The sequence below is a fragment of the Hesperophylax consimilis genome, chromosome 19 (genome assembly GCF_061612785.1).
Source record: "Hesperophylax consimilis isolate HC1 chromosome 19, BYU_Hcon_1.0, whole genome shotgun sequence".
Taxonomy (NCBI): domain Eukaryota; kingdom Metazoa; phylum Arthropoda; class Insecta; order Trichoptera; family Limnephilidae; genus Hesperophylax; species Hesperophylax consimilis.
The window spans coordinates 15,096,832-15,124,431 of NC_142854.1; the positions used below are offsets into that span (position 1 = coordinate 15,096,832).

At 34.3% G+C, this 27,600-nt stretch overlaps 1 protein-coding gene across 3 annotated transcripts in view; it reads right to left on the minus strand.

The window, feature by feature from the left end:
* Positions 1-27,600, minus strand: part of LOC149414877 (guanine nucleotide-releasing factor 2-like) — a 260,051-nt gene that overhangs the window by 48,785 nt on the left and 183,666 nt on the right. The gene's annotated exons all lie outside the window — the stretch shown is intronic.

The window sequence follows — 27,600 nt, forward strand, 5'->3', positions numbered from 1 at the left end:
CATATGATACATTGTAATTAACATGAAATTTCGTTGTAGCAGGCAACCTCATAGGAATTTCACCATTTAGAAGAAAATTTCCGCAATATTCCCCGTTTCGGGAATAAATTCCCGGGAATCACTACTCACAACCAGTGATGGTATGCCGAAAAAATAATAATCCCTAGCTTTTTCGCAAAAACTCACCATATTCGAAAAATTCAGTACTTACAATTGAAAAATAGGCAAAAAAATTGCCAAATAATATGGGGTTAAAACAAGGCGTAAAAGCTATCGACGGGCGGGGGGGGGGGGAAGAATATTTTGTCAAAAACAAATATTAGTTTTTATTATGTAAATTTAATTAACACCTAGTCAAGACGATAAACATAAACTATTGGTATTGGAGCAAAGAAAAATAATGACACTCAATATAGAAAGAGCCGGTATGTCTGCATTTTCAACTTACGGGAAAGGAACGAAGCAACCGCAAATGACGCGAAATGCCGCAAGCAGTTTCTTCTTTCCTTTTTCCGTAATTCGTGGCTCGGCTCGCGTTTCGGTTCACAAATGTATACGTATTAGATACTACAAGGTCACAGGCTACCTGCCCTACCTTTTGGAACATTTTGTTAGAATCCGGCTGTCGTTGATATGGAATGGATTAGTAAATGGTGGAAATTGAAAAGTCCACATTCTGCATCGTAAATAATCCCAAAAAGGTAGCATTTCTGTCATTCCTGTGGTCAACTCATACATATGTTACAGCCAAAGTAATAAATCCGGATATTATTGTATATACTAACCAGTCATTATTTATAATGTCTACCCAATTTAGACAAAGTGATAATTGGCACAGAATTAATCACATTAACTAGCCATTTTATATAACATCTTCAAAGTCTTGGATAAAGTAATAAAACAAGTAGGTAAGGTAAAGATTATAAAATTATATTTCAATTTGCCTTTAATTTATAAAGTAAATTTAAACTAGGTTGGGTTATTATAGATTAGGTTAGGTTAATTTGGGTTATGATAGCTTAGGTTAGGTTAGGTTGGGTTATTAAAGGTTAGGTTAGGTTAGGTTGGGTTAGGTGAGATTAGGTTAGGATAGGTTATGTTAGGTTGGGTTATGATAGGTTAGGTTAGGTTAGGTTGGGTTTTTATAGGTAAGGTTAGGATAGGGGGGTAACTAGTCAGTTGGACCGTATTTATTACTTTGGCTAACTTTGACCCGATATTATGAATAATATCCGGATAAAGTGATTTATTTATCATATTGTCTAAAGTGTCTAAACAATTTTGTTATTATATATAATGACAAGTCATTATGTATAATAGCTATTTAATCACTATGACTGTAACACGTACATTAATAACTGCACCTAAGCAAAAATAATTTATTCTAAATATATCTCATAATATGTATTAACTTTGCTTTGTGTCTAACATTAATTATTAAGGCGATGCACTTCCTAGTAACGTTTATGTGTTTTTGGTTAGAAAATTTGATCCGCTTAAAAATGTTTTCGATACTTTAATTAAATACTGCGATTAGAACACATTTTTGCCTTTGAAATTACCGAGTGTTTTTTATCTAAGTCTTTTTATAGGCCCAGAAAAAAATAGATTATCAGACTGCTTATAGACCATAAAAACTGCTTTAAAGTTAAAAATCTCCTACTCACGAACCCACTTTCGGTTATGGTTTTATTGTATAACTAGCTGTACCCCGCCACGCGCTGCTGTGGCTCAATCTGTCTGTGCAGAAAGAAAAACAATAGCTCGTGTTGCTTTTATGTTCAACAAATGGCGCTGTTTAAAATAAAAAAAAGTGTTTGTCCAGGTTTCATGATAGCAACACAGTGACAATTCAACACACTTTTAAAAAGTGATATAAAGTCATTAGAAACGATGAAAAAAAAAATTTAAACCTAACCTAAGTAACCTACTTAACCCAGTTAATAATGTTTTTATTTCATCACTTTCCATGACTTTATATAACTTTTTAAAGATGTGATGATTTATCATTTTGATGATTTATCCGGTCACTGTTTGTCCAACAGATTACGCTGTTTTTCAAAATAGCAAGTTTTTACCTATCAAATATGACATCTATATAATATAAATATATAAAAACACACGCGTAATTCGAAGGCAACGTTGTTTCAAAATTTCAAAACAATCGGTGAAGAATTTTCGAAGATTTAACATTTTGAACCAACGAACATTTACATTTTTATTTTATTTATTCTTTAAATAAAATTCTTTAGAAAATTATCGTAAAGCATTCAAATCTTTGTGCCTGAACTTTGAAAATTAAAATAAAACACTTCTTGGTGATGTTCCAAAGTAAGGCAAAAGTTTGCAGGGCAGTGCATTGTGGTACTTTCAACTCGAGATCTGAATGTTCGTTTTTAAACGAACCGCCTGGCGTAGCGACGCTAAAAATTAGTGAGATGGGTAAATTATAACACATTTAGGACGGGTTGTTTCGGAGAATTTGAACAATTCATCAAATTTCAACGTTCATTTACGGATTATGTGAAAGTCCTATTCAAATTCTGTTATTATATCATTATAGGCTAGTTGCTTGACAGAACTGAAATAAAAACAGAACTTAAAAATATCTTTCACAGAACTTGAAAATTGACTTTGAAATTTGAAGAATTGTTCAAGTTCTCCGAAACAACCCGTCCTTAGAGTCTAACTAAGACGTGGAACAAAATATTCAATTTTGGAAACAAGACCGAACTTTTGTTCACCCGATTTGGGATTTTTAGTTCAGTTTTTTACGTTGTCAGCAATTTGCGCGCATTTGTAAAAAGGACTAGAAATTCGGAAGCAATTTTTATTTTCGAAGACTGAATAGTGATATTACAATGCGAGTTGTCTGTATGCTGTCAGATTCATGTATTGACAAATCCTCCTCGAAATTTGGTTTGTTCCCCTTTCCCTGATTGGCTGGCCTATCAATTTGAATGTCTATGGTTAGAACCGAATCGGTCAGAAACCGAATCGGTTAGAAGTCGATTGGTCAGAAACCGAATCGGTCAGAAGTCGATTGGTCAGAAACTGAATCGGTCAGAAGTCGATTGGTCAGAAACCGAATCGGTCAGATCCTGAATCAAAGAAGAAATCACAACATGGCACCAACACGGATATTGATTAGGAGCTGCATAATCATTTACCAAATATGGTGGCAAGTCATTGCAAGAACAACGGTTTCAATCGAGCATTGCTTTAATGATAAGTTTAATAGGGAAACTGTCGCCATAACAAGACGTAATAATTACTGAACCGCTTGCAATGAATTAATTCATTATTAAATTATACAATGTATTATTTATTACTGGTAGTTCTGTGAGCATATTTATTAAACCAAAACCAAAATTTCCTTCAAAATCATAAGACTTGTAAGTAGGTACTTAAATACTTGATAATTTATTACAAAAATCGCTTCAAATTACTGGTAATTCCGGCTAAAAAACAGGATTGCAGGTCTTACTTACTAAATTACTACTTAGGTCTTAGTAAATTATGAATACATTATAATGATGTAGGAATACGTCGTCATAGTTGAATACTAATGTATTCGAAATTTACTAAAACTTTATCAGGAAACCTGTTAATTCGCCGTAAGGCCTGCATTTCCGTTTTTAACCGGAATTACCAATAATTACAAGAGATTTTTAATAAATTATCAATTGTTATTTTTTTCCGTGTACGTACTTAATATTTTATGTAATATATCAAATAAGGAATAGTACAATTTGTCCAAAGAAAGGTCCCTATCACAATGATATTTTTCAAACTTTCTTCAGGCAGTTAGGTAATATAATATTGAAAAAATGCTAATAAGAAAGTCAAATTTAAGTAAAATTTTATTATTAGTATAGACAGATGGACTCAAATTAATAACTATTGATATTTTTTAGGTGACCGGATAAATCATCAAAATGATAATTCATCACATCTTTAAAAAGTTATATAAAGTCATGGAAAGTGATGAAACAAAAACTTTATTAACTGGGTTAAGTATGTTAGGTTAAAAAAAAAATTTCATCGTTTCTAATGACTTTATATCACTTTTTAAAAGTGTGTTGAATTGTCACTGTGTTGAGTTATCATGAAACCATTTTTTTAAATCAGTAAAACATCACTTTTTGTGGTTTGGTTAACTGAAAGAATTTAATCAAGTGGAGATTCCCAAATGACAGAACAGGAAATTGTTGACATCATTCCTCAAAATATCCGATTCGATCAGACATCAAACAAATGATTCTACCTTTTACCGAGTATTACTGTCAGGTATTCATTTGAAATTACACGATTATAATATATTTTTTTGTGAAGTTAAACATAAATGTTTCTGATTTTCACCCTTCAGTTCTAGGCCATCATTTAAAATTATGGAGAGAGTGAAGGTGAATTTATAAATAAATTTTGTTTCAATTGGCAAATTTCAAAATTATATGGAAGTTTGGAGTCAAATTCAGACTTAGAAGAGATGAGATGTTGAATGGAGGGGATTCAATTTTAGATAAAGCTTGACAGAAGAGAGGATATTTGTTTAGAGAGAGACAACCAAAAAATGTGTGATCTACAGTTCCCACTTCTAGACCACAGAATGTACAGGGTTTTCAAATAAGCGGTGTTATTTTGATATTCAATCGTAAAAGATCAATGGTTTCGTTGCTTGTGTGGCACGTAGCGCCGTCTTGTTGAAAGTAAACGTTGTCCAAATCAATACCATCCAATTCCGGCCATAAAAAATCATTAATCATCTCTCGATAGCGCAATCCATTCACCGTAACTGTTGCTCCAGCCTCATTTTCGAAAAAGTAAGGTCCAATGACTCAGCCGGACCATAAATCGCACAAAAACAGTCACACGTTGAGGATAGAGAGGCTTTTCAACAATAACTCTTGGGTTTTCCGAGCTCCAGATGCGACAATTTTGCTTGTTGACGAAGCCACCGAGGTGGAAATGGGCCTCATCACTCAAGATGATTTGCATTTGATTCACTCAAGTGAATTTTAATAATTTCAATGCGTTGTTGAAGCGTGTATCGTTCCTCTTTTATTAATGGCGTAGTTTCTACTTGTCAAATGTCAAAAAATGACAGCTTCAAAAGTAACATCTACCGAAATAGCGGGCTATTCAAAATAACACCTCTTATTGGAAAACCCTGCAATCTGGGGAGTCAAGCACGTGAATTTTAAAAAGATGAGAAAGAACGGAACAATGCCCAATCCTCATTAAAATAAGTGAGGAAATTTATTTTTTGGAGAAATTGAGGAATTGTTGAAACCACGGTTTTGATGTGATAAGTCCTTTGTATTGAGGGCATGGTAGGATCCCTTGGATTGATTAGCAGTGTGCCAATATTCTGACCAAACATTGCGGAATCTATCTTTGAGGATTGAAAAAATATCGGATAGGGGAATGTGGTTTATGAGGGGAACAATCAGGTTGGATGCTCCCTGTTTTGCCAAGGAATCCGCAATATCATTAACCACGATGACAACATGTCCTGGAATCCGTTTTTAAAGCGGTAAAGCAAATAATGATATCCGCTTAAAAACTACACTCATTGAGCATAAATTTGAAAATATCTTCGGAGTAAAAATATTTATTTTCATATATTTATTTTTACTCGGCATTTATTTTTACTCGGGAGATGTCTTCAATTTGTATTGATATTTAAGGCGACTAATTATTGCTTATAAATATAGGTTAGGTTAGGTTGAGTGTGTTGAATTGTCACTAATAATAATAATAATAATATTTGGATAATTTATATAGCGCCGTTTTCGTGAAAAATCACCTCAAGTAATATATCTATTTAATAATTAATACTAGAACTACTGACTTAAAACTAGTGACTTACATCTAAGACTTATATCTAGTGACTTACGACTAAGGCCTACTACTATCTTAACGACATATATATTTACAAATAACATAATAATACACATACAATTAACATTACCATCAACAATTTAATTTTACTAGCGCCAGAAGAAGAAGGAAGTTCTATGATATTAGGATGTTTTTATAATTAAATTTTGGGTGCAAAATGCGCCCAATTGGTTAAATGGATATATATCTTAGATAAATGAAATCAGACCATCGACCTTTACCGCATTGTATTGAGTTATCGTGGAAAACTAGAAAAAATATTTGTACATCTTTTCTTCCGATGTTATTTTTCCAAAAACAACGATTTAGACACAAATGACCCAAATATGCATTATTAAAGAGGTCAGAAGTCAGAAGTTCATAAGTAACGAAGGAGTTATCAGCGGCATGACTTTACCCAACATTGATAATGCATTACTTGAATAAATAAAACATCCGCTTTACTAATCAGCCTCGAACTCCGGAAGCCGGAAGCCGGATTGCGGACAGAGAGGAGCGGACAGAGAGGAGGGACGTGGCGCGGGGAGTGAGGAGTGGGGGAACTGCCAAGTGGCCACGTGGTTAGCCTACGTCACCGAGAGCGACGCCCGTCACTCGGCGGCTGTGACGTCACCAAACTCTGTGAAGTTCTGAGTAGTGACTTGGTATGCAGGTGCTGCAATTAAAACCTTTTGAAATTTCTTCGTATATCTCATAAGCACTTATCAGAAATATTAAGGCATCAAGCAAAGTGATTTTTCAAACATAATAGTATCAAACTTAAAAGTAATTTCATCGTATTAATTTTTGCGTCGATTCGCATAATTTTTGAAATGTAGGTGTATCCAAAGAAACCATTTATAAAGAGTTAAGAGATAAATATGTGGAAGAAACGCACAGCAATTAAAAAATAAATTATGCTGTTTTCCCAATGACTAATTATTACATCAATGTATTTTCCCTTTAAATGTCACACAGTCACTTTTGGATATCGAACATAACCTCACATTCGAATGTACTAAAATTTGTTCCAAAATCGGTGGTTCTCAGTGTTGCCAGATTAAAAAAGAAGTTCCCTTTTATTAAACTTTGTTGACAGAAAATAAAACAAATAAAAAATAAAAAATAACGCCCGGGTTACAGAAGAACGAGACGGTGTATATATGTAAACACGTACGAATTTTTTTTTCAATAAATTGTTATTAGTTTATCCTCTTTGTGGCTTGTAAATTCTATTTTAATATCTACATATATAATCTCATATCCTCTCAATACCCGTACGTCTTGGATTATTATCCATTCAGACAATGCTCGCATATTAATTTCTATCGACTCTTGCGGCAGATCGATTTCTCCATGAAACTATGAATTACAACTGTTATGAATTACAACACCTTCATACATCATATCATCACATATACGCACGCACATTCATACGTGCGTGCGTACATTGGTACATAAACTGCTCAGTTTTATTCTGAGATTGATGAAATCTTGCACACTTAAAAGCAAGAGGAAAGTGAATCTCTACATTTATTTATTTACTAACGAACCAAGTCTTGACTTGGTCCTTGTATTAACTTCGTGTAATTAATGTTACAATACAGGATAATTTAAAAGTTACTGCTATGACAAAATAGGACACAAAAACAATAAAGATAATGTCAAGTTATGAGTAATCGCCTATTTCAAGCCCTAACCTCCAAGCAATTCCCCTGAAGAGGAAGCTACAAGCCAGAAATATGTATATTCTTATGCTATGCCTTATTTCGTGACGAATACAGGTAATAGGCATTAAAATAGCTTGGCAAACGGAGTCAAGAAACGCTCGAGTTCATGCGCAAAAGTGGTTTTTCTTTATTTTGTAAAAAAAAAATATAAGAACGCAAAAAAGTTAATCAAGGGAAACTGTCACAGATAATCTTAACCATAATATGGTATGTTTTTTTTAAGTTGTTTCATTTATGCGTTCATACATTTCTATTGAATAAATACATTTTTTAGTAGTTTACATTTATATTTTATATTGAGTAAATTATTTTTATTTGAATTCTACTCAAGGGATACGATAGGAAAAGCATCAATTTATCTAAAGCATATTTTTTGGTATTCATAATGTAAACCAATTCGTTATAAACACAGACATAGGAATTAATAGACGAGAAGATAATGGCGAGGGGTAAAATCAACTGTTGAAGAACGAAGGGCGTAAGGCTGACTGTGATTCGTCAATAAATCAATCTGACAGTAAATAGGCATCTCGCATTATAATATCACCATTTATTTCTTAAAAGTAAAATCTGCTTTTGAATGAATAGACATTTTTACATGGGAGCGCAAATTACTCGCCACGTTATGAACTAATTTGCGAAGTCCAAATTCGGCAAAGTAAATTTCTTCTGTTTGCAGAGTCGTAGTTAGTTTCAGAGTATTTAGTTAAGACACTTTTACAAATGTTTCATAATTTACTTACCCCAGTAAACAACGATGAGCACACTTGAGAATCGCTACATTGTGATGTGATAGTATATGTTTCTAAAACTGATCCATATAATACGGTGTGAATAAGCTTAAAATAAAGTAAAATAATGCTTACTTATGGAATATAATACGACAATTGGGTTTATTCTCTTTTTCACATCTATTTTTACAAGTTTTCATATCACAAGTCAACATTTTGCCGTGTTATTTCGTAAAATGAACCGATGATGCCTCGACCATAGTTCGCACAAGAATGATGACGTCACGTTTTCAAATTTCACTTGAGGCCATACGCGAGCCCAGCCGGCTCCAATGGAACCGGTATGGGGAGTGGGGATAATACGCTTTTAATCACTTAGGGCAGGTCTACTAATATTCATATGTCTATGGTTATAAAGATTAATGGAAAATCACTATTTAGCATTAAGCTTCGCCTTAAGAAGCGATTCTGTACGGATTCGATATGATTAATGTGAACATTATAGAATGGAACCAAATAACGCTGGCATATTCTAGATTAGGGCGAACCTTACGATTAATATACATACATCACATTTAGAAAAACCACCTCATCTCCTTTTCACACCCTTTAGAGCAAAATTGATTGATTGAAATTTTGCACACAAGAGAAAGGACATTGTCTACATCTGATTTCTAAGATCTCTGTGTAAAGCCCGGGCAACGCCGGGGAGTTCAGCTCCTATATATTTATGTAAATAATAATAATATGGCATTTACATAGCGCAGTTTATTTCACTTCAAGTCCGAGAAGTAAAGGAGAGTGTCTGTCTGTATCCTGTGTCGGGCGGGCGGCGTAGATTTGATTTTTACAAAAATGTTCCAAATATTTATTCCAAGGCTTATAAAATTTTGCACAGTTGATCTTCAAAACAAGGGGAAGAAAAACTTCGCGCAAAGCACGACCAATGACGGGAAGTGTTTAGATAAGAAATCTTGTACTATAAATGGATGATTAATCTGCCGTACGTTATTTTTTTTTGTCACTGAAATGGCGCTATCTCGCAATTTATTTATTTTAATAAGGAAGGTGGGTACGCAGTAAAAAATATTGCATCATGGTCAGCATCTCAATTAGTAAGGTATTCTTATTCGTTTATTTGTGGCCAGTGCAGAGAATTCACACACGAATAGCCGCCGTGCGAATCTGCTAATCTTGGGAATTTTTAAATGTTCTGGGTAATTTTGGAACTTTTATTAATTCACTTCATACAAACTCATTCTGAAATCTAGGGGAAAAAATGGGGATACCATCATTGAATGATGTCATGCTCGTCGACTGCGAATGAGGTTATGCACACAGAGCGGCTCGTGAATGACAGACGATAACGGACCGATGGTTCGAGCCGATCTGTCCGTCGCGGGAATACACGGGCGGATCCGTGTGTGAATTCTGCGCATAAGACGTGAATGCTTGAGAATTATTTTTAATAACACAATACAGAGCGTTGCTAATTATTATTATTTTGTTTTAAATGTACACAACAGTCAATATGAAATTTTACAATAAAATAACAAAGAAAGTACCAACCGTCTAATAACGGCGTGCAACAAATGTAAGAATGAAACAATAAGAATGTAAAATAACAACAACAAAAAAAGAGGCAATAAGTTTGGGTCAAGTGAAGTCAGGTGAAAACAAGACAGTCGATAAATTAAACCAAGGCCTCTGACATATTGACCGTTATATTTCTTAAAGTGTGAAACTGTCTGTCTGTCTGTAAGAGAGTTTGTGTGTATTTCAGCATCTCAATAAAATACAAATAAATGCAAATTTCTGAACGTATCCAAAAACTAAAAACTGTTTTTGAAAGGTGATGAAATACATTTTCAAAATTTATTATTAGAAATAAACTTTTTTTTTATATTAAAATTTTGAATGCAAATATAAAAAACTTTAAAAAATCTCGTCTTACGTTATTTCGTCTAAATTAAAATTACTGATAGCAAAAAATATATTTTTTAATATTCAGATGAATTTTAAACATTATAGCCACCTCACTTTTTGTCAATTAATAAAAAAAAATCACAAAATTTCATATTTTTCTCTCAAATTGCGGTCGGAACCTTTGGTTTGATGTAGATGTACATTTTAATTTTTCTGTGGTTAACTTCAAGATTTGAATATAAAGCTTAACGTTTTCTATGACACCATAAGAGTTGTTCTTAAAACCGAACAAATCACCTTGAGGAATTAATAAAAATTCTGAAGCCTATCGCTAAATATATCAGGAATTTTGCCACTAAAGTGGATGTTACATAGTATACACATTCGCACAAGAGGTTGGGAGTTGATTGAGTTTGTTCTTTGGAAAGGAATGTTGGAAATGGAAAGTTTCGGGATTTCTTAGTAGACGGTGATTGATATTGATTTTGATAGTGGCAAAATGATGGCATGTTGTTTGTCTATTTAAAAATCACTGGCACCGGCCAGTCGGGAGTAATTGAGAGTCTTGTGTGGTATTCACACAAAAATAATAATAATAAATTATTACGAAAGATTTTTTAAATATTTATGTTGAGGGACCAGTAAGATTTATAGGCCCTGTTAGGAGTTCTACCGAGCCGAACCCTCTGAATAATATCTGGAGTCATCATCATTTGATCTCTGATGAGTTGACGTGTTGTTCTTGTATTGTTTTGTATTTATTTTGCTTATATAATGCACTTGCATAATGTTGATTGACTAGATGATTATTTGTGGAAAAGTGTGTGGAAGGGTTTAGTTTTTCCTACGGGGAAGATTTTACCCGGACATAAAGTCGGAAACATTAAAAACAAAAAAAAAACAGAGTAGGTTCTGAATATAGATTATATTATAAGTAAATATATTGTATAATGGGGGTTAAACTATTACAGTACAATGCACTTGGGGTTATCGCTAAATGACGCTATTTATAGTAAAATATTACTGGAATAATAATTGTTATCATTCTACAGTATTGTGCAAATTAATGAAAACAAGCATCATTTAAATACAAAAATCAATACTTAATACCAATAGTTCTGTTAACAGTATACCTCGCGTTCAAAAAAGTATATTTCTCATAATATCTAAAACTAAAATTTCCTTTGAAATCGTAAGATTTGTAAGTAGATAAGTATTTAAGCACCTACTTAATTATAAACCATAAATATTTTAGGTAACTTCTTTAAAAAATATCAAATAAGGAACTATAAAATTTGTTCTAAGAAACGTCATATCTCAATGATAATTCTTTTTTCAAACTTTTTTGCATAGCTAAGTACCATATTAAAAAGCTCAGTCAAAGTTAGCCATCTAGTCAAAGTAAGGCAAAGCAGAAAACGCAAATCAGTCTAACTATCTATTCAAAGCTGAGACCTGATCAATGTTAGTTATTTAGTTATGTTTTATATATTAAGATGAATTAATTGTTTGCGCGTGTGCATACGGAATATGAATACGAATAAATAGTTTTGTACGTAAAAACTAAATTCTTTCAAGAATTGGATTGAATCACCGATACTATATTGTATTTGTATCCTTGTTAATGTATTTTTAGATGTAAGTATGATGTTAGTTAGTAAGATGTTAGTTAGTAAGTTTCTCCAAATGTAAATATATATGTCATTAAGACAGTTGAGTTGTAGGCCTAAGTCACTAGATATAAGTCTTAGACGTAAGTCACTAGTTTTAATGAATACTAGTTGTAAGCCAGCTGTATATAATTTTAAAATGGGTATTGCAGCAATTATGTTGAACTACAACACTCTGTTAAATTATATGAATATGCTCAAATTGTCAGACAGAAGAATTTTCACTGACTTGGTATTTCTATATAAAATTCTAAATGACTTAGTTGATAGTCCGGTATTGCTAGAATTTATAAGCTTCCGGAAACACAACGTAATACTAGAAGTCAGGATTTATTTCAGTGCCGAAATTCCGGGACTAACTACCATATGTATTCCTCTTTGCCCAGAATACTAATGGAGGGAAACAATTATACCAAGTCAGCGTCCACATATTTAATTTATCTTTAAACAAATATAAAATATTGTTAATGAAGCAATTCAGTTATGTACAATAAATAATGTATATTTCTTAATATTCATATGTAAAAGCCCCGAAAAAGGGCGTTAATTAATAAATAAATAAATATATTATTTAATCTTTATATTTGTACAGCGACTTTGAGGTGATTTTTTACGGAAAAGGCGGTACATAAATTAGCCAAATATTATTATTCAAATTCAAAATTCAAAATCAAAAAAATATTTATTGCACAAAAATACAGAGTAAAAAGGGTATAGCTTTTAGGTTACATCCTATTTCTTCCAGCTAACCCAACAAATACACATTATATTACATAACTCAACAATTACATGTTAACAAATGTATGTAAATAATAAACAAAAAACAGAGGTATTTAATTTATGTAAGGTATTCATTTAAGGTGTAGTGACATTTGTTTAAAAGAAATGTTTTTAGTGATGATTTAAATTTAATATGTCGGTTATTTGTTTGATGCTACGTGGAAGGTTGTTATATACTTGAATGGCCATGTAGTGTGGTCCTTTTTGAAATATAGTTTTATTTTGCTTTTGGGATTAATAAGATTTCTGTGAACCTTGTAGCGTGTTTATGTGCTGAGTTTTTTTGTGGGAACTTTTCTGGAGATGATCGAACTAACAGGCATAACTCCATTATATATATGTCCGTCACTGTCAGAAGATTGAGATTTTTAAAAATTGGTCTACACGAATCCCGGTGATCAGAGTTTGTAATTTTTCGTAGGCACCTCTTTTGGATGATAAAAACATTTTTATTATAAAGTTTATTAACTTTTGATTGGGAGTTCACTGCCCACACGAACTGTCACTGGTTCTTACCATAATAAAACCACCTGTATATTAATAATAAAATAGCATGTAGTGCCGAATGTATAAATTAATTGGCAAAGTGTTGGCTTCCGCTTTGGCAGGTACGATTGCACAATATACTGGACTGGGAGATACAATAAGTCAATACGACTACATGACAACTGAGAAGTGGCGCTACGCAGAGACGTGCCGTCCATATAAAATGCATGAACTTATTGAAAGACATCAATATTCACTTTCAAAAATACGAAGTACCACCAATTACGATACGCAACGCCACACAGAACAAAACGCTATAATAACGTGTCAAAAGCAGTAACTAAGTATGCAAAATGACGCACAATGCATTTTCAAATGTTGATTCTATTTTATACATTCAAACGTACACGGAGTAAAATGAGTATAGCTGAATTATTAAAATATTGTTAAAAGCGGGATTCCAAGCCGTAGGTTTCCTAATAAACGTTTAGTATATTCATAATATATCGGAACAAGTGTTGATGCATCTGCGTTTGTCCCGACAAGAAAACGACGAAATGCGAAAATATTAGAATTTTGATGAACACGTGTTCCAGAAATCGTAATAACACATTCGTGTTTTCCTGAATGTTTATTAGGAAATGGCAATATTTTATCAGCAAGTTTTCTCCGTGTACCAATGACATCAAACGACTACTCATTTGTGTTAGTTTCTCAAAAGCAGTGCTTTTCGACATTACTAGCAAACATGGCAGTCAGTGACATCTGTTGATGCATTTAATAAATTAGGACAACTTGACTAAAGAAACATGATTTTGGTTTTCTTTCTGTGTTCATTTAGCGGAAAATTATGGAAATATTATGCTTCCAGTAATAAGCTTGTAATATGCATACAGTGGTTAGTTTGAAATTTTAAATGTCTTAGGCAAACCCACCCAAAATCGGTTACAGCTAGCAATGGTAATTTTTGAATATCAATTTATTCCATTGAGTTATATATAAATAGAGCCTACATTCCCTGCAATATCAGTTGTTGAAATGTTGTTCCCGTGCGGGAAGTAGGAAGAGGGATGTGGCGGCTGTAGATGTCGCCCGAATCCTTCTGACGGCGAAAGAACTCAACGAACGAGTCGAACGAGTAACCGGCAGCCGCGCATCGCCGAGCAAATGCTTCACGAATTTTTAACATTAATAAGTCAATTTACATGACCACTGATTATGGTAAAACCCTACTTATCGATGAAATTGCCATCTACAAATTACCATTGCTTTCCCTATATCTTCCAGTACGACTTATATAATATCTCAACGACAACGTGCATGTTGGCATTTTGAAGTTATCGCCGGAGACTACCCGACTTATGCCCGTGATATCTCACAGTGGACAATAATCCGATATGCGTGCCCACACTTCAAACGCCAAAGCTGGCTCTATCTATATTCCTCAATGATTAATTCGCTATTTTTCCTACTGCCTACCTTGATGACAGACTCTGTGCGTGTCACTGGGTGCTAGGCGTTGGGCAGAAGAAACTGTAATGGTATACTACCCATGCCATCAGAATACTTATGACATCAACAATGCAATAACAATTGACGTTGTCAGTCATCAATCATCAGATGGTGATAATACTGACAAAGATGAATAAACAGAAGAGATAAATTGATGACAATGTTTAATGTTTGGATTGATCGTTTATAACGAATTACGAGATGAACAGAATCTGGAGATGTTGAGGAAATAATATTGTATGATAAAGCGGATGCAGCAGATTATCTAGTCAAAGTTTACACCTGGACAAAGTTAGCCATTTAGTCAAAGTAAGGTTTGCTTATTGTATAATATTATTTCGATCGTAATTAAAACACAAAATAAACAATCTGGATTTCAAAAACAAATTTAAAAAAACTGAATCAACAGGAAGAGATTTCGTAAAAAAAAACTGGAAACTAAAGAATAAAGTATTCACACGAACCACGTAATTAACAGAAGCACTATGATGTATTCCTTGTTTATTTAATCAGAGGTTCAAATCACCATACAAGAATAATTTAAAACAATAATTATAGTAATATATTAGAAACACTATATCTCAGGGTCAAAAACATATCCAATAAGCAACATTGGGGAAAAAAGCTTCCTATGTTATGGTACTAAAAAAGAAAACACAACTCTCATTCAAAACTAACAACAATATTATAAAATTTTAATCTCTAATGAAAAGCTGAACACAAAACATAGGGAGAACAGAAATAGAAAATATACTGACACCAAATACAGACTGAAACCGAAACCACTCGACTGCACTAAAAAACACAATGACAACAAAATGTATGTATAATTACTTCATTTTATACACACTACTAAATTTTAATAATATATAAATGAAATCCTCAGTACGAGAGATCCCAGTGAGGATAGCATTTATTTATTATTATACTAGCTGACGTTGCTGGGGGTTATCCTTAGGAGATAGACATATACCACTGCTGACTTTTCTGTAGGCCTTTTTAACACATTGTTTGCGGGAGACGCTTAAAAGCGTCTTTTGCGTACTGTTGGTAGAGAGCGGGAGACGCTTAAAAGCGTTTTTCGTATTTGTACACTATTGGTAAAGCGCGGGAGACGCCAAAATGCGTTGTAGGCACACTTAGAGTAACAATATATTACGAGTAACGTATGATGTTGGTTACTCTGTGAAGTAAAAATTATGCGTCAGCTCTCGTGACACGTGTACTAGGTACCTGGCAATTCGTGGAATTGGGTCGGGTAGCTGGCCGACTGTGGTCATAAAACATGCACTTGAAATAAAATAACTGTAAGATAAATGTTTCGTTTTTTTTTAAATCTTTATATTTCTTCAGTTTTAAAGCGATATTGTTTCGTTCAAGACGTTCTCTATTTTCTTTTCTGTCTACATTCCGCTTTAAAAATTTCGTACAAAGTATTTGTGTGCTGTGCTCGAAAATTTATTTGTTACATAATAAAGGGATATTTTTTCATAAAAAATACCCTATAAAATGGACTACGGTAATGATAATCGATTACAATAAATATAAGAAAGGCATTGACCTAGCAGACCAATATCTTTCGTATTATTCTTTTTTACGAAAAACCACCAAATGGACAAAAAGGCTAGCGATGTATATAATAAATTGTGCATTATTCAACTCATTTGTTGTGTACAACTCCGTAAAAGAAAGGAAAATAAAATATAAACAATTTTTTAAGGAAATCGCAGAGCACTGGGTGGCCGATCAGATTTCGTCAGATAATAGTCAAGACCCGGAACCAACACCATCAACATCTGGTATCCGAAAAAAAATCTTCAAAATCTGATCCTCCAGGAAGACTATCGATGGATATGCGAAAACATATATTGGAAAAGATTGAAGGCCCTGGTAAAAATAAGAATCTGCGAAAGCGATGTCGTGTGTGCGCGGTACACAAAATACTTAGCGAAACCCGGTACATGTGTAAATTCTATGATGTACCTTTACATGAAGGGAATTGTTTCCAACGATTTCATACTTTCAAACAATATTAGTGTTTAGTGGTGTGTATTTAAAAATATATATATACTATGTTGAATGTGCATAAAATGACTAAATAGACAATACGACAAAAGTGCAGTTTTTTTTAAATTTAAACTTATATATCGTAATTGTTTCTTCAAAAATATAAAAATTTGTGACCAGATCATAATAAAAAAATTTGAATAAGGTAAAATACTGAAAATTTTATTTAAATGTGATCAATAGTTCAGAAGTTATAGCTATTTTACATGAAACGGAATTTTGCGCGCGAACATGATAAAAATTGCCCGCTTTACGGCGTAGATTGATTAAAAAACCCCCCGCAAACATTGTGTTAAGATACACAATTCCGTAGTACATTATTTTGATGTATCTCATAAGTTTTAGCCAGCGTTAGCAATGTAAGCGCCCGAAAATATTTTTTTTCACGATTGATTACAAAACATAGACTTTTCTCTACTTTCTATAAATGTAATATGCATGTATTATATATTTAAACCTTCTGGGAGAAATTCTCTAAATGCTAGTGAAAACCATATCCAAATTCGTTGCGTAGTTTAGAAGAAATAAGCGCACAAAGAGACAGACGCGGATGGCGACTTTTTGTTATACTACAGGGTTTTCCAATAAGAGGTGTTATTTTGAATAGCCCGCTATTTTGGTAGATGTTACTTTTGAAGCTGTTATTTTTTGACATTTGACAAGTAGAAACTACGCTATTAATAAAAATAGAATGATACACGTTTCAACAACGCATTGAAATTATTAAAATTCACTTGAGTGAATCAAATGCAAATCATCTTTAGGGATGAGGCCCATTTCCACCTCGGTGGCTTCATCAGCAAGCAAAATTGTCGCATCTGGGGCTCGGAAAACCCAATAGTTATTGTTGAAAAGCCTCTCTATCCTCAACGTGTGACTGTTTGGTGCGGTTTATGGTCCGGCGAAGTCATTGGACCTTACTTTTTCGAAAATGAGGCTGGAGCAACAGTTACGGTGAATGGATTGCGCTATCGAGAGATGATTAATGATTTTTTATGGCCGGAATTGGATGGTATTGATCTGGACAACGTTTACTTTCAACAAGACGGCGCTACGTGCCACACAAGCAACGAAACCATTGATCTTTTACGATTAAATATCAAAATAAACCCTCTTAATGGAAAACCCTGTATTTAGAGATTTGTAGACCTTAGAACAGTTACGATACCTAGTGAGGTCTATACAACAAAAATAAATAATTTTTAACTCACGTTTAGAGCATCAAATCATACAAAAAAAATCATAAAACAGATCATACAAACATGTCGATATGGACATTTTAATACTAGAGTTGTGTTTATGTATTTGACTATGCGTCGGATAAGCTTAGAAATTGGCCAGACTCAGTCAGTACAGTGTGACAAAATCGTCTCTCAGCAGTTTTTAGGCCAACGACGAAAGCCAGAGATTCTTTGACCCCGTCAAAACTCTCCCTGCTCCAAGCTTCTCGATGCTTCCCTTCAGTAAAAGCGGACATACCAAAATAAGCAAACCAGAAACAAGCACCTAGAATGTTGACACCCTTTAGCTAAAGTGTCCAACCCGACTAACTCCCAAAATATTGACAGAATTGCAGGCCAGTAGTAAAAATAGCGAAAATAAAACCATCAACGTTTAGAGACTTTAATAGCTATTTGGTGGTACATTCTGGTGAGGTGTCCTGCTTTGCTTGCAGCTCACCTTTCAACTTGTGGCTATATTTAGAAAGGGATCATTAACCAGGTTACGGGACGAAAATAAACTATGTCTCTGAACCTGTTTTGCAAGGAGCCAATTTCGAGTATAGCAAACGAGAACTTAGACAAAAAGTTCGACCATAAACACGGCATCAAACTTAGCGGCAAATACATAGAAATTTCAACTGATTAGGTGGAATAAATCAAAATTTCTGGAAGAAACAAGAATTTGAAACATGTAAGCAGATTTGTGGAAATGAGGCGAAATCATTATTTTTCTCCCTTTAGACAAAATTTCGATAGTTTATTTCAGGGTACTCAGAAAAGTTATCAGAAATCAGAGCAACTTGACGAACGCAAATATATCAACTTGCAAGGCGAGCTTGAAAAGCAACTGAAATGCCGTCATTTTTTTGAGATTTCTATAATATTATTTTGTATTTACATTATCGCTAGTCTGAAGTGATTTATTTAAAATTAAAACTTCACGAACTTGAATAATTTTACGCGTTACGCAGGAATACACTTTCACATCACGCACCCATGTACCGACAACCGAAATTAGATGTATAATTGACCACATGCATACTTGCATAACTAAATTTTTGCAAATGGCGTCAAATGTCATTTTGCTTTGACATTTATGTTATAGACAAATAGAAAATTAGTTGACAACAAGCAATGGAGCGAAACACACCCGAAGAATGCGGAATTATTGTTACTGCTTATTTGACCAATTTCCGGTACCTTGTTTTAATATCTTTTAAAACATAAATAATAAATAAAAATGGTTTGACCAGCCACGAGTCAACCACACTAACGACCTCACCAAATGCCGCTCCGGTAGGACCGACATTTAAGAAACGAAACATAAGTTCGCGTTTCTGTTCGTGATTGCCACCAAAAGTTGAGAGTGCATTGTCATCGACAACGAGTCTATTTGCCCATTTTCGGTCGATCCGATGATCGATTGATAAAATATAGTATATTTGCGGCGCGTTCCAGAGTGGAAAATACTCTCAGTATTGCCCTAGTGTAAGAAGACCATTCAATATTGAAACATTGCTTGAAATGGCTTTAGCCGTGTTTGGTGACCAGATCTGGATAGCCAGGTACTTCCCCACCTTCCTCCCTCCCATCTGAATCCCATACCCACGACCTTCAGCCTCACAACATTTCCCGATTGGGGATGCAAAACTCCCACTGGCTCTAGACGGTTGGGAGTAGTTGGGACTCTGCAGAATTCACATTAAAAAAAATTCGGAATTACACCCGAAATTAGTATTTTTGATAAGTATCCTCAAATAAAATTTTAAATGTAAAATTTTATAACATTTGGATGATTTGTAAAGCGCCGTTTTTGTGAAAAATCTTTCTTTCTATTATCTATGAACGCAACTATTATCTCCTATGTAAAATCGTAACTCATCGACGTTTGTTACATCTCTAAATAGTATAAAATATATTCGCTATCAGTGCTGTTTGTTTGTGCGCTTAGTTCTTCTAAACTACGTAACAGATTTTTATGGAGTTTTTACTATCATCCAGAAAATTTCTTCCGGAAGGAATTATATTTATAGAAAGTAAAGAAAAAGAGATGTTTTGTAATCAAGTAGGAACAATTTTTTTTTCGGACGCTTCCATTGCTAACACTGGCTAAACCTTATGAGATACATAAAAATAATGTACTACTGAATTGTATATCTTTAAAAGATCTACAGAAAAGTCTGCGAAGGTATATGTCTATCTCCTAAGGATAACCCCCAGTAAAGCCTGGTGCACGTCAGATTATAATTTATTTGTTTTCGACTGTAGAACGTTGATTGGCTATTGGTTAAAAATGTCAACTGAGAATCGAAATCCGCTTAAATTATAATAAAATGATTTCGCGAGTAGAGTACTGAGTACAACGCGCATACAAAATAGCAAACGAGCACTGAGCAGTAAATGACTAGAAGTGATAGAACTGAAACTGATGTGGCCAAATTGCGTAAAATCTTTCGATTCCAGACAGGCTAATTTGATTACCTGCCACGGAGAAAAAATACTAATATTGAACTTTGCAAATTTGTTAAAAACCTCAACAAATTATTCGTAATCCAGTTAAAACTGCAGGTCATTAACGAATGAATTGATAGGTTTCCTAGTGAACTTTTAGTAAAATACGAATGTGACATCACGATGTCGGAACACGTGTTCATAAAAATGCCAATATTTCCGCATTTCATCATTAAACAGGGTTTTCCAATAAGAGGTGTTATTTTGCCCGCTATTTCGGTAGATGTTACTATTGAAGCTGTCATTTTTGACATTTGACAAGTAGAAACTACGCCATTAATAAATATAGAACGATACACGCTTCAACAACGCAGTTAAATTATTAAAATTCACTTGAGTGAATCAAATGCAAATCATCTTGAGTGATGAGGCCCATTTCCACCTCGGTGGCTTCGTCAACAAGCAAAATTGTCGCATCTGGGGCTCGGAAAACCCAAGAGTTATTGTTGAAAAGCCTCTCTATCCTCAACGTGTGACTGTTTGGTGCGGTTTATGGTCCGGCGGAGTTTGGACCTTACTTTTTCGAAAATGAGGCTGGAGCAACAGTCACGGTGAATGGATTGCCCTGTCGAGAGATGATTAATGATTTTTTATGGCCGGAATTGGATGGTATTGATCTGGACAACGTTTAATTTCAACAAGACGGCGCTACGTGCCATACAAGCAACGAAACCATTGATCTTTTACGATTGAATATCAAAATAACACCTCTTATTGGAAAACCCTGTAGATTATCAAGGCCAACGCAGGTGCATGAAAACGTGAGAAAACGGTTTGCAATCCCGTTTTTAACCGGATTACGAATACATTGGCAATATTCATTTTTCGCTGAGTGCCCAAGAAATAAATTCGATATAAGTTTAATTAATACTTTTACCTGAAATAAGGGAAATTTTAACTTAGTGCCCGGGTTTATTGGGTGAGGTGTGTTCAGGATGCGCCAGCCCACCAAATGCGTGGCGGGCCAGATCGGGAGAGGCTGTTTTGGGGAGACCCTTTGACCTCTCCAACTGGTCTCTTGACCCATCGCCTTGCGCAGCAGTGGGAGGGATATATTCATTCGTCCGTCACTCGTAGCAAACTGATTCCTAGATTCCTACCAACTTCTCATACCTTTTTCATTCCCAGAACTTCTTCTCCTTGCTAAAAAATAAGCCATATTTTTATGATTTATCTCCGTGTATCTAATTATACAGGGTTTTCCAATAAGAGGTGTTATTTTGATATTCAAAGAAACTTTTTCCGTAAAAGATCAATGGTTTCGTTGTTTGTGTGGCACGTAGCCGCCGTCTTGTTGAAAATAAACGTTGTCCAGATCAATACCATCCAATTCCGGCCATAAAAAATCATTAATCATCTCTCGATAGGGCAATCCATTCACCGTAACTGTTGCTCCAGCCTCATTTTCGAAAAAATAAGGTCCAATGACTCCGCCGGACCATAAACCGCAACAAACAGTCACACGTTGAGGATAGAGAGGCTTTTCAACAATAACTCTTGGGTTTTCCGAGACCCAGATGCGACAATTTTGCTTGTTGACGAAGCCACTGAGGTGGAAATGGGCCTCATCACTCAAGATGATTTGCATTTGATTCACTCAAGTGAAATTTAATAATTTCAATGCGTTGTTGAAGCGTGTATCGTTTTTTTACTAATGGCGTAGTTTCTATTTGTCAAATGTCAAAAAATGACAGCTTCAAAAGTAACATCTACCGAAATAGCGGGCTATTCAAAATAACACCTCTTATTGGAAAACCCTATATAATGTATCCGTGTACTGTACAGTACATGCTTGCGTCCAACACACTTCTAGGTTTTTACTGTTCAGTGAACATCGGAATGCAACGGCGCGCGCGACTAGACGGCATTTAATTTTAGATGACAGATCGCGAATCTCAAATTACAAGACGTGACTATCTTGCTAATTCCGCGGGCATCCGAACCATCTGCATATAGACGGGGGTAATTGAACATGTATGAAACTTATGGGAGGTGTATTGTAATTCGATCTGTGGCGTCATACTGCAGACGTAAAACGAACTACTAAAATAATAAAAAATAAAACTGACTAACCATGATGCCGTTTCTCTGAAAGAGTATGCAGAGAGGATAGACAGCACGTGTCTCGGCACACATTCTTTGCTTCATTCCTTTTGATACATTGTCTCACACATACTCCTGTTGTTCAGACTCTTGACGTGACCCGACTCAAGTATTTGATCCACCATGTCTTCCTCGGACGTCTCTGATTACTTCAATCATTCACTTTCGCGACATATATTATAATGGTACTCCTTTCTTCGTTTAACCACTCCGGGTACGGGTACCGCCGCCCCGCGAACCATTTATTGGATAACCAACACATCATAAATGGTTCGCTATTTTTAAGTGCCCGGCTTCATGGGGTGAAGTTTGTCCGGGTCTTGGCGACGGACGTCTCTGCCCATCAGCTGCGTGGCAGGCTGGATCGGGAGACAATGGTTGGGGGAGACCTTTTGAGTTCTCCAGCAGGACTCTCAGAACATCGCCTTGCACCGCAGCTTGAGGTTGGAATTCATACGTCCGTCACTGCTGGACACACTGACCCCCAGATACCCTTTCCTTCCTTTGCTTTAAAAGACCCTCCACACAGCATTCCCGAAGATATCATTGGCCCTGAGGGGAATTATTTTCCTCAGGGTCCCCTGAGTGGAGCTAATGTAAAAAAAAAACATGTAAAAACAATCTATCTTCTGCAGTATTCATATAAAACTAAATGTGTCTTTTCGCATTAGCTACGATTTCATGACGCTTGATCCCCCGACAGTTGATCCATTTGCCACCTGATCCTTCTACCAGTTGATCCCTCGTACACTTGACCCGTTAAAATATTATTTCTGCTGTACATCCTCCATAGTTACGTGTGTGGAGAGGATATACGGTCGTATATAATGTCGATATACTTATATTTGCAGGCATTTTGATTGGAAATCGTTTGTTGTTCGGTAGTATATCATCTCTGCATACTACTTCGGGAACATGGCATTATTGTTAGCAAAAATATTTGCATAGCGGATTTCCACTCAAGACGCCTGCAGATATAAGTAAGTTGACTTTTATCAAAAGGCCGTAGAATAATACTATGTCATCTTTGCAAATGATACGAGGGAGGAAGTACAAGTGAAATAATCCATTGGAGAATCAACTGTCCGACGGATCAAATATACCGGGGATCAACTGTCCAAAGAATCAGTTGTCGGGGGGAAATCAGCTTTATCGAAAAAAGCTTATCGATATAACGCTGATTTTATTTCGATAAGCGTTTTTTCAAAAATCAGCTGTATCTAAAAAACGCTTTTCGATATAACGCTGATCTTTGAAGACTCTTTGTAAATACGCTCCATATATCCAACTACATTCACAGCATAAATCACTTTCTTTATACTATTATTTTTTTAATGATAAACTAATGTTTATAAGACAAGGTACAATAAATAGCACAAAGGATAACAAATTATTATGAGCAATTCCCATCGGCGGCATTTATTTTTACTCGGGAGATATATTCAATTTGTGGATGGATATTTCAGGAGACTAATTATTGTTATACGTAGCGATGCTAGAGATTTATCTAGAACGCTCGCCCATACAAAATACAAGGGTTTTCCCCTCGAGCGTTTGAGGGTCATATATGACCGGGCGTCCATATTTTATAAAAGTATTTTTATCTTTTTTCAATCGTACGGAAATACTTTAAAATTATTTTATGTTAGAAAGAGAAATAATAAATAATTCTTTCCAGTTTGCCTCAAAAATTTATGCTGGAATCCATTAATAAAATCCTAAAAACAGCTAAAATTAATAATTCATATTTCGCGGCGCAATTGTAACTATCAGTTTAATTTTAAAAGCAATTTCTTATCTTTCTATTATATGAACGAGATACAAGTGAAGGTACAGTTTTCTGTTTTGTTTTTAACGAAAGGGTTTAAAACTTTGTGCATAATGTGTTATGTTCTTATAATCGATGTAAAAGGGGCGTAAAACAAAATAAAAATAAAAAAGACAATATTTTTTATATGGGCACGACTTTTATATTTTCCAGTGTTGTTTTATCGGTTACAAGTACCGATTCGGCTTGCACGGTCTCTAAAACAAGGAGATATTAATTATTTGGGTTATCCATCGTATTGGGTTTTTGCTAATCACTACTTTGAAAACATTAATAATATTTGTACAAAATATTGTTCAACGTGGTTAGGGTTGTAGGCTGAAATTAAAACTTGTATTTTTGTTGCGTGGTTACAAAACGTCCATTGAACCTTTTGGGTGACATTGTATCCCCACTGAAAACGCATTCCAGGACACGGCAATATTGTTAGAAAAAATAAATTTGTATAGTAGATTTCCACTCAAGATGTCAAGTACTTAATATTTCGACTTCGTTATAATCTTTTTACCATACCGGACGATACCAGGGAAGAAGAACTACAGATATAACAGATAAAGTGTCCGAAGGATCAACTGGCAGAGGGATCAACTGTGGGGGATCAAGATTCAAGAGTCACCATTTATTTAATTATTTATGGCATCTCACTATACATAAAACACGGTTTTTTCACATAAAAATCAATGTCACTAGGACTAAGCCTGTATCGAGGTTAACAATTTACATTCGAGTGAAGCAAACATAGAGTAAATCACAAATATAAAGTAAATCTACATACAAAAACAAAATATTACAAAATTAAAGAAAAAATATGTATTGGATGTGTTACCAGATAGGTAATTTGACAGTAACAATATTTGAACCATAACTAATCATTATTCAAAAGAAGAAACAAAGTAGATAATAAAGACAGATAGGGTGACATTCAGTTTTTAGCAAATGGGACTAATATAAAATCTTATTATTTAAAAAGGGACAAGGATGAAAAAATATTATGACAATCTCTCTGTCTGTCAATACAAAAATCTTAATTAACTTTTTAAATTTAACTAAGGATTTAACTAAGTAGACTTTATGATTTGGAAGAATACTAAACATAAGTGGTGCCTGATATAAATAATTTCTTTGACCAAAAGAAGTTTTAGTATGTACCGCCACAAAGTTCTATGTAGAGCCAATTCTAGTTTGTTGTGTTCTTTCAGCAAATTTAATATTGATAAAAAATCGACAAAATAGCTGTGTATGGGTCATTCCGCCGTTTCGTTCAAATCGCATGTTCTTGCAAAAAAGTCATATGAAAAATAATGTTTTTCAAGAAAATTTTATTGGAAAATGTAGTTATTTAAAAAAGGAAAAAGTAGTATTTACCGGATTAGGCATTTTTTACTTAATAACTTTATGGTATACAAAAAACATGCTAAAATCTCATTACCTTCCCCGTGTAAATGAGGGACCGGTAAATTGATCAATAAATAAGAACATTTTACACTAGTAAAATCACTACATTCATTAATCGACCTGAATGTACAACTAATTTTGCATATTTATTGGTGTTTAATTTATTTTTAAAGTTACTGTATCATAGAAAGAATTGAGATTTTGTTTTTGTCCAGAAAAAATCGCTGTCGTCTTCCGCCAAAGCGGTAATTAAAATTGTGACCGTGTTTGTCACTGTATGTCAGCTGTACCCCACCCCGCGCCACCGTTACTAATCAGTGTACCGCTATATCTGGACGGGGGAGGACGTGCGTCGCTGAATAAAGAAATATCTGCGATCTCCGTGCTCGAAAACGACTTTGTCACCGACCAGGCATCATTACCTTCCAGCATTTTTTAAAGTAAGTACATGTTTTAAAAATTCGAATCATGAACCTATAAACTATAATTAGTCGGACTATTTTTTATTGAAACATAAAGATTTGTAATGTCATTATTAAGCGAGTTATTAAGGAAAGATTGTCAAAACCTCATTACCCTCCGTCTCATTACCTTCCGTATCGTAAAATTTTTTGCCGGATGGTAATTTAGAGGTGTGGAGGGTAATGATAAATTTGTAAGGGTTATTTTTACGTGCATCTGGGACCATGTTTGGGGGTTCATAAAAGTTAATATTATCAATAAAAGCAGTTTCTTGCGTTCTAGCGTCGGACAATTTCAGTTTTGGTGAAATACATATTTTCGTTTTATCTATTTACTGATATGGAAAAACAATCTGTTAAAATTTACCCTGCGAATTTTTATTTGAAAATCGATTTTTTTATTCAATGATATAATTATAATTATTCAAATGTAAACGAATAATATATTAAACAAATGGTTTAACTATTCCCCTACAGTCACAATTATTTTCATTACTTATCTTCATTACTTCAGTTGTCTATTAAAACAGATGAATTTTTACAAAATTTCAAGTTTCTAAACAAATCCAGATTTGAACAAAAATCTATATAAAGGGCATTATTAAGAGTCCAACGCAAATTTCTTGATTAAAAAACCATATCATTACTGTTAGATTTTAAATCATTTAGGGAAAAAAATATTAAACAAAGATATAAAAGTAGTGTAACAATTTTTGGGCTCTCCTGTAAAAGTAACGAAATTGAAATTATCCATATTTGTTATTCAACTTCTCACTTGATCCGATACTTATGATAATTTTTCTTTATTATTTGTTACAGGCTTAACACCATAATCCACAATGGCAAAGTTAAATAAAAAACTGAAAAAAGAAGAAAAGTTATCCAAGGACAGGCTGCGTAAGCAACAAAAATATGCTGAGATTAAAAACAATCCGGAACTGTACAGTCTTCAGAAAGCGAAAGAAAAAAAAAGATACTTAATGCGAAAAGCGCAAAAAAAGATTTGCAGCATTGAAGATATGAGTGAAAGAGCCCAGAGAGAGCAAAGACGAAGATGGCGAAAGAACTCTGTAAATTATTGGAAGAAAAAAGAGGAGCAGCGTAAAATAGAAACGATTACAGTAGAAAATATGCCTCCAATTCATGAAAATGTCAAGGAAGTACCCAATAATGTGCAAAATACTCTAGATCCTGACCCTCTCGCAGTCGAGAATGAACAACAAATCATTAAAAAAAATGTGCGTGGTCTAACAAATGTTAGAAAATTGAGGTATAGATCATTGAAAATCATTAA